This window comes from Marmota marmota, unplaced genomic scaffold (assembly GCF_001458135.2).
Source record: "Marmota marmota marmota unplaced genomic scaffold, marMar, whole genome shotgun sequence".
Taxonomy (NCBI): Eukaryota; Metazoa; Chordata; class Mammalia; order Rodentia; family Sciuridae; genus Marmota; species Marmota marmota.
Genome location: NW_026000240.1, coordinates 22,756,886 through 22,766,553, shown reverse-complemented (window position 1 = coordinate 22,766,553; position 9,668 = coordinate 22,756,886).

Genomic DNA, 9,668 nt, shown 5'->3' with positions numbered 1-9,668 from the left:
TCGGAGAAGTTCATGGGAGTCACCTTCCAAGTCCTTGGGATGGAGATTACCCTCCTAAAAGTGAGGTCTCGTGAGGCTAGCATGGTGCCACGTCCTGGTTGCTGGCAGAGCCCTTCCAGATGGTGTCTCTTCATGACCTCCCCACGCCCTCTTTTCCCATGTCTTCCTCAAGCTCTTGGGCCCTCGCCTCTGTTTCCTTGGGTCAGGGAAAGGCGAGGTCTAGCTGCTCAGGCGGCGAGGGCAAAGGGGTCTGCGTCAGGAGGAGCGACCCTCTTGGCTCTGATGAGTGACAGCCCGGGCTTTCCCCAGGAGTTTCCCCCAGGGTACCCCAGAGTGGAGTGAGTGGCCTGCCGAAGAGGGGCTCTGGAGCAGCCAGCTGCTAAGGGCCCCCGTGGGCATTCTGGTGGCAGGGCGGAGGAAATGTGCTGGAGAGCCAGCGGAGTAGCCCGACCAGGCAGGCGGCGGGGACCGAGAATATGACTCATTCAGAGCACCTGGGGCAGGTCCCATCTGGAGAAGGGACAGGAAACCAAGAGATCTCGCCCTCCATGCCAAGTCCTCTCGAGGCCAAGCGCGCATCGCTGGGTTCAGCCCAGATCCTTTTTTGGTTTGGTTTGAAGGATTCAAATATATAAAGGTTATATTCTGGATCAACTTGAGTTTATGCCAAAGAAATTTAGCAGTGCATTATTCCATATAGATAAGAAGCCAATTTCTGTGGCCTTCCTGGAATATGTCAAAGTGGATTCCTCCTGGTTCCATCTGGGTTGCCAAGAGACATCACAGGAGACAGAGTGTTTCTAAGGAAGGGTTCTAAGAGTTCTCAAAGAGGCAGGGGGTTCAGGGCTGGGGCTGCAGCTCAGTGGTGGAGCGCTCGCCTAGCATATGTGAGGCAATGGGTTCGATCCTCAGCACCACATAAAAATAAATGAATAAAAATAAAGGTATTGTGTCCATCTACAACTAAAAATAAAAAAATTTTTTTAAAAAAGAAAAAAAAAAAGATCAGTGGGGGTCCTTGTCTCACATGACAGAAAAGAATTTCAGCATGCATCAGAGGCATAGACAGAGGTTTATTTAGGAAAGAAGATACACCTTCAAGGGAGAATGAGGGGTATCTCAAAAAAAGACTTTTGGGGTCAAGCAAGGAATATACACTCCAGGGAGAAGGGAGGCCATCTCCAGAGGGAGAAACAGTTGACCACATGAACAGATTAAAAAAGAAAAAGCATAGCTCAATAGAGACAGGAAAAGCATTGAATAACTGTTAAAATAAACCTTTAGGGCTGGGCTTGTGGCTCAGTGGTAGAGCACTTGCCTAGCATGTATGAGGTACTGGGTTCGATTCTCCGCACCACATATAAATAAATAAAGGTCCATCAACAACTAAAAAAAATTTTAAAAAGAAAAAAAACTTAAAACTTCTGGGGAAGCAGCTTGCTGGCAGAGTGCTTGCCCAGCCTGCATGAGGCCCTGGGTATTATCCCCAACCCATCAAAACACAAACAAAAACATTTAAAAACTGGGAACCAGATAAAGGATATCCCTAAAATGCTATCATCATTTTGAATGGTGAAACCTCAAAAGCTTAAAAAATGGAATAACATAAGAATGCCTGCTGCTGGCAAAATTTGTCATTGATCCATAGGTCCCAGCTAACACAAGTAAGAAAAGAATAAGAAAGAAAAGGGAAAAGACTTGGAAAAGAAAAATCCAAACCAACAATGAATCAGTTGATATTTTACATAGAAAACTCCAAAGAATCCACAGCCAAATTAACAGAATAAATAAGAAATCTGACCAAGAGTGTTTGGACACAATATCGTGCACGTGTATTATTATTTCTTTATACCAGCAATAGCAAAAAAAAAAAAAAAAGACTTCATTTTTTCTTTTGCAAAGTATTATACAACAGCAATAAAAGCATTAAGGTAAAAAATTTTTTAAATTGTGAAGTGTAATTGAAAGATATTGTACTCATTAGTGAAAACTAGTTTTTCTAGCAAACTCTAAGCTCTTGGTGAGGAAGCGCAACAGAAGTTCATCTTGTTCCTCCAACCCAACAGCTTACTGGAGGCATTGAGAAGGAAGACTTCCACACAGTGATTGGGAGCCTAGGTCCTTCCATCTTTTGGTTTCATCATTTCTTAAGGTCACAGAATCCTCTTAATCCTCTGCCTCCTCAGGAGAGGATTAATCTACACTTGGGAAAGAGACACAGCAAGCAGCGTCACACAGGAGGGTCAGGGGGCTTTATAGCACTGCCCTAACTCTGTCTCAAGCTCTGAACTTGTATTGGCCACACCTCACTTCTAGGGAAGCTGGGAAATGTGATTTGTCCCTGCATGGAGAGAAAGGGAAGTGGACTGGGTGAGTGACTACAGAGTCTGTGTCACAGATGAAAGGTAAGAACTAAGCAAATGTTTATTGACAAGAAGACTCAGTATCACAGAACTGTTGTGTTCAAGTTGAATTTTAGATTGAATGCAATGCCAATCAAAAATTGTAATAGATCTTTTCATAGAATGTGAACAGCTGATTTTTAAAGTGTGACATTGGCCCAAGGACAGAAAAATATACCAAAGGACTAGAAATGAAAGTCCCTAGATGAAGCCCCACACACATGAGTGACACGTGGGCAAGCTCCAGGTAAGCGCCAGATGGGAAAGGAAAGGACAGACTCTTCAGTGACTGTTCTGGAACCAATCAGGTGTCAGGATCCTCTCACTACTGCTGTAATTCTCCAGTAAACCCTTCTCTTGATAGACTAAACAAATAAATGTGAAAGGTAAAAACATTCACACTTTTGAAAGAAAATACGGAGGAATATATTCAGGCCACAAGATATGAAAATGTGCCACAGAAAGGTAATGATTGATTATTAAACTACCAAAACTAGGAAGTTGTTCATCTGAAGGACCCACAAAGAAAATGAAAAGGCAAGCCACAGGCTGGGAGGAAATGTTCACAATACATACAACTCACATATGCAAAAAAAAATTGAATCCAAAATATATAAAGAATAGCTACAAGTCAATAAGGAAAAGAAAACAACCTTATGGTAAAGTGGATAAAGAAACAGATTTTTCATACACAAAAAATATGACTGTTTAACAATGCTTAGACTCATTTGTAATTGTGGAAATGCTAAGTTAAATGTGCATTATGAAATTACAGCTAAATGCTGTTTTATACTCGCTAAAATGGATAATATTGTAAAATCCAACAGAAACCCTTTCACACATAGTTGTGAACGTAAGACTGTTCATACATTGTACATTTACAAAGGAAAACAAGAGAATGATAAACACCCAATTCAGGATAGTGGTTACTGTAGGACAGGTGGGATAAGGAGAGGAGCACATGGAGGGCTTCTCAGTCTCTGTGCAGAAGGCAGATGTTTTATGTTATCATATTATTTTGAATGCCATATATATATATATATATATATATATATATATATATTCATTCTATATTTTCATATATGTCTGTCTTATATACTAAATATTCCATAATTTTAGAGACACAAATACCTTTTTCTTTGGAGTTGCTTTTTAAATTAGGCCAATAAAATGGGATAAAGATCCTAGCTTGGCTCTGGAAAGACTTGAAATATGGTCAAGGAAACAGAAAAACAAATCATCCCAATATAAGTGGGTAGGTGTGGGAGACCAACCTTGCACATGACTGTGTTAGACCAGGACGCAAGAAAAGACCACTGACTCCAATTAAAATCAAATTAAAGCAAGCTTATTATTTCGACCGGCCGGGCTGCCTCTCCCTCCCAAAACTGAGGAAACAAGACAGCACCCCAGCTTTCCTGCAGCCCAGCTTTATAGCCCAGAAAGTCACACAAAGGAGGGTTACAGATAACAGAACTCTGACGAGCATAACACTAATGGTAGTTTACATTTTTACTGGCCCGGACATCAGAATTGATGAAGGTCATTAGAGCCTCAGAGAAGGTCGTTATCTGGCCAGGGAAGGCCTAGATTTGTGAGGCGTCACTAAAGTTTCAGAGAGGGCTGCTACTGGTCAGAGAGCCAGGCATGGGTGAGTTCAAGGCACGGGCAGGCATTCCAAGCAGGTTCAGAATTTGCAGTAGTTTATAGTAAAGCTGAAATTATCTTTTCATGGCTTTGTGGTGAGATGGCTCCCAATTTTAAGAAAAGATCAGGTTGGGTCTGTCATCTGAGTCATACTCCCTGGCTGGGTGCTGAGGCACTCAGTCACAGAAATGTGGCAGAACTTTCCCCAACCTTCTTGGGTTCGAGGGACAGTGTCTTGTGCATAGGTGTGTCTTGCTACAGCTCCATGGGTAAAGCTATGCTCACCGGTTCCTTTGTAATATAACCTCTTGCCCTGTTTAGGACAGAATCTTCCATGGAAGTGCCTTGTGTGTGTCCCCTTCTCTTACTGTGCCCTTAGGTGTGGCCTACCCAGGTGTCAGTCAACCTGCTGACAGTGGACATCATGAAGCTAGACTCAGCTCCCTGAAACCTGACCTCTTGCCTCATTTGAATAGCTTCTCCTCAATAAAAGGGGTCAGCTGGTTCTCTCTCTCTCTCTCTCTCTCTCTCTCTCTCTTCCTGTGGAGCCTTAAGGTCAGAGGAGCCATCACAGCAACTCCAAAGAAAAGGGTATTTGTGTCTCTTGTGTGGTTATTTTGTGCAGCCCAGTAGCCCAGTTCAACTGGAGTAACCCCTGAGCCTTTTAGTCACGAGAACAGAAAGCCGGCAGGTAGGTATAAGGTACTATGAGGCCTAAGAGGAGAAATTCTCCTGCCCTGTGACAGAAGGGAAACTTCGAGTGGGTCTTGAAGAAAGAATGAGTTTCCCAGGCCAACAGACATTCCATCTCATCAGGGCTAGATGGACAAAGCCAGGAGACCACAATGTAATTGACTGATAGACTGAAGCGCTGGGGACTGAATCCAAGGCCTTATGAATGCCAGGCAAGTGTCCTACCACTGAGCTGAACCCTCCTGCCCTGCGTTTTAATTTTTGCTGTTATGCTGAAAACAAAATAATTAAGTTTCTTTTTTTTTCCCCCAAGCCACCCCACCAGTGTGACTACACACTCTGAAAACTGAATCTCTCAAATGAGATTGTGGTGTAAACATAAAATGGTCCAGCAACCATGACCAGGGCAGATTCATCCATTCCCAAGGTGGCCCAGCTGGTCAGACTGCTGGACAAGTCTTCGCACACCATTCCTACACAGCAAATACAGTGAGCTCAGGAAGGTATTTGCAAAAGCCCAAGAAAAATGTTGCGGTTATTCTGAGTAAACATGAGCATAGCTTTGAGGGAAGAATAAATTTTGAGATCTAAGTTTTAGATACTTTACATCTAACTACATTACCATTACCCCCCCCCAAAATAAAGTGGTAATTTTCCAATCCCATCAAACCTTTAGCGAACCCTATTAATTAATAAAAGGACTAATTGGAGGGCTGGGGCTGTAGCTCAATGGTAAAGCGCTTGCCTCTCACTTGTGAGGCATTGGGTTCCATCCTCAGCACCATATTAAAAAAATAAATAAATAAAGATATTGTGTTCATTTACAACTAAAAGAATATTTTTTTAAAAAAAGGACTATTTGGAAATCAAGCTTTCCTCTCCATCTTCTCTTGTTTTTTGATAGAAAAACTAAAATATTGGAGAATGGGGGGTACAGGGCACTCTGGGGATACATTTCTAGAATTTAGGTGACCTGAGAATGGGACTGGCCAGTATGATTGGCATCCTTTACCATCCATTCATCCATCTATGACGGAATTGCAGTAACTTCAGGACAGACTGTCTGAGCCAAAGACCTGCCATGAGAATCCTTTCATTTTAAAAACTGCTATCCATTATCTTCAGGAAATCATATTACTATTATCCAAATTATTCAGTAATTGCTTTTCTTTAATCAATCATTTTCTTATAGCCTACATTTGGTTGAAGGGTTTCAGTGTTTTAATTATGTTATGATGTTGACCCAGTAAAACAGGCAGAGTCCGTGGAAACTTAAACTGATGTTGTTTTAACTTTTAGCTGTTTTGGTCTTTCAGCAGGAATCAGTCAGGCAAAGAATCTCAAGAAGAGTCAACGGATCCCTCAGAAGTTACAAATGAGGGCTGGTGGTGTGGCTCAGTGGTAGAGCCCATGCACAAGGCCCTGGGTTCCATCCTGGGCATCATGAACCAAAAAGGATAACTGGGATAAGATTGTCAGGTATCTCTGTGAACCCTAGTCCTCAGAGAATGGGGATGTGATGGTGCATTCACTGTTCTTACTAAGGGACCCAAGTTTTGGAGGGCTTTCTATTGCTTCTGCTTCTATGGTTAAGGGTTTTATAAAGTCCAAGGAAGGAGTAGGAACTGAGAATGTGAGTTTGGAGTCAGATGGACCTGGGAGGAAGCCAGAGTCTCCTTTTACTTTTAGTAGTTCTCTCATCCAAATAAATGTACCATAATTTCTTAGTTTCCATCCTTTTAATTTATGAATAGCACTACATCAAATGCCTTTGTATGAAAATCATGGTTCCCTGTGGCAGATGCTGTTGGCTGTTTACCCAAAAGCCTCTTCGTGTGAATAATTCCCAGCGCTATTCAGGCAGCCAGGGGCCTGAGGAGCCTGGTGGGCCTGAGCCATCATGGCAACCTGTCAATCATGCCCTCTGTCAATGATGTGTCTAGGTGTGTACATGGGTCCCCATTTATATTCTTTTGGGGATGTGGTCTTGCTGTGTTGCCCTGGATGGTCTTGAACTTTGTGAGATCCAATAATCCTCCCGCCTCTGCCTCCCAAGTAGCCTGGGTTACAGGTGGGCACCATCATGTGTCCCCAGTTTAAATAATGAAATGAGAAGGAAGTGCTCTGAAGGCTTCTGGAGGGCACAATGGGACAAGGAAGTTCCAGGTCCTTCACTGTACAGATTCTAAACAAACTCCGTGATTCTTCACTACCAGATTTCTTAGTTGGCAATAAATGTCTGATTACTGAAATCACGTGAGTTTTCTGTCACTTGCAGATGAAACCATTTTAACTCCTACACTTTAAATTATTTCCAGAGCAGGACCCCTATGTGGAATTTCTAGATATGGATTATTGATGTTTACAGTCTAATCTCACTCTGGAAGAGCTTTGATTGGGACTCCCATCGGCCCACCCGAAACCACCTTCTCACCACAGCCTCCTCATTGAGTCCCCGAGTATTATCATTCTTTATTGCTAATTTGGTAGGCAGATTTTTACTACCTCAAAATCCATGGTTGTTCATCTTCATTTGGTGAAGTGGTGTGTGATAGGACTTGGCCTTGGGGCATCCTCCCAGGGAGGAGAGTGTGGTCAGGAGGAGGTAGAGGTGGCATCCTATAAGGGCCATCAGGGGAATCACATGAGAGGGATCAAGTACTCATGCAGGTGAGACCAGAAATATGAGGGTGAAAAGCTAGCCTGAGCCTGCAGGGGTGACCAGAGATCACAGACCACAGCCAGGCCCGAGGGGGGGGGGGAACAGCGTTCTGAAGCACCTGTATCAAAACACTGAGTCTCCTCAGCCACACTGAGCCTCTCTTGCGGGTGATTCCACCCAGAGATGAGCTTAAAGACACGATTTGTTAAGACCCCGAACACAGAAAAAGATAAGGCCAAAATGACCTAACATCTACTAAATCGTTTTTTCAAATTTTCAATAGAGACAAAGTTAAACATGAGGATGAAGTCTCCTTCTATTGAAACTAAAAAAATAAAATAAAATAAATTTTTTTGTATCAGGATTCATTTATTCAGAAAAACTGACAGGGTGGAATGTGATGGACATCACTATCCAAAGTACATGTATGAAGACACGAATTGGGTGTCAACATACTTTATATACAGAGATATGAAAAACTGTGGTATATATGTGTAACAAGAATTGTCATGCAAAAAACAAAAAACAAAATACATGTATAAAGACATGATTTGGTGTGAACATACTTTATATTATATACAAAAATATGAAAAATTGTGTTCTATATGTGTAATAAGAATTGTAATGCACTCTGCTGTCATGTATTTAAAAAAATAAAATCCATCAAAAGAAAAAAGAAACACTGACAGAAAAACACTCCAGGTATTTCAAACAGATGGAATTTCATTTAGGGAATTTTTACAAACATGTCAGGAAATCTGAAAGAGCAAAAGAAAAGAAAAGGGGTGGGGGTGCTGGAGAAACCAAAAGAAATTAATTGATTTGAATGAAACAATTTGAATTTGAGTATTCTCATTGACTTGAGTTAATCTGAATAAGCTCTCCACTCTGTCCTCTTGGACTGTGGCCTTCCTGACCGGTCCTCTCTGCTCCCCAAGCGCCTTCTCTGGGAGTGGGTGTCAGAGGGAAATGCAGAAAGGTGCATGCTAACCTTTCCCCGGACCTTCCCCACAGCCTTTCCCTGCTCTAACTTAGGAAGGCTGAGCTAGCAAGGTATAAATATGGACCCCTTGAAAAGAGCTACCCTTGCCCTTGCCCTTCCTCATCTCTTCACTTTACTGTGTGCTCCAAATTCCCCCAAGTAGAGCCATTAGGGTTTAAAATACACACTTAGAAAGCTAATGCCAGCTCTGCAGGAAAGAGGGGTCCGCTGTCCATTTGGAGCTTCCTGACGTTTAATCCAATGTTCGATTCAGGTTAGATAATACATGCCAAGGACAAGGTCCTAAGTCCCAAAATGGTGTCAGTGGACTAAAATCAAAGTGTGGATAGGCTGTGCTCCTTTATGAAGGGTCCAGGGACAAAGGATTTCCACACTTTCACCAGCTCTGGAGATTGCTCACATTCCAGGCTTGGGCCCCCTTTCTCCATCTTTTCAGCCGCCACAGCAGGTGAGCCCCTCTCTGCATTTCTCTGGCTTTTCTTCTCAAGTCTTAGCATCACTCAGATCTCCCCTGAGCGCAGCCTGGAAGGTTCTGGTCGTGGTCATGAGATTAGACTGGGCCCCACCTCAAGGTCTGGACCTTTCATCATCTGCAAGTGAGTCTGACACTCAGATTCAGGAGGAGGACCTGAGCGGTTACTCTACTACTTTCTCCCAATTCTTATCACCCCAAAGTCACTGCCTGCGACAAGATTTCCTAAAATCCTTCTTCCAAAAGCTTCAGCCGTTTTGCATCTTTCTCTTAATGTCTCTGGAAAAACATTCCGGGTCCCAACCTCCAGCCTCTTCCTCCTGGGAAGGGGAGAGAACCCGCCACCAAGTCAAAACCGTCTAGTGGCCAGGCGGGGACTCAATGCGGCCCCCACGCTGACCTCTGTGGGCAGAGGCGGGGAGATCCGCACTTTGTTCCTCCAGGGGCTCCGAGGTGGCCCCCTGCGGTGGGGACCCACTGAGGCGTCCATCCTTGGAAGCCTCCCTGCAACCATCAGGGACACGAGTGCTCCTTCTCAGCTTTTGTCCCCTGCGAGGCCGCGTCCCTCGCAGCTCTGTGGGCTGCGACAAGCTTGTCCTGCAGCGGGGCCACCAGGATTTCCCGGTGTCGGTGCCAGGTGTCCCCGTCGCCGGCTCCCCCTGCCGCCCCAGCCCGGCTCTCCACGTAGGGTACCTCAGCTGTCCTGCACCTCCGCCCTCGCCCTCTCAGTAACCGGTGCCCGCTGTGACCGCCCCCTCTGCGTCTCCATGGCGCTGGGCGACGCTAGGA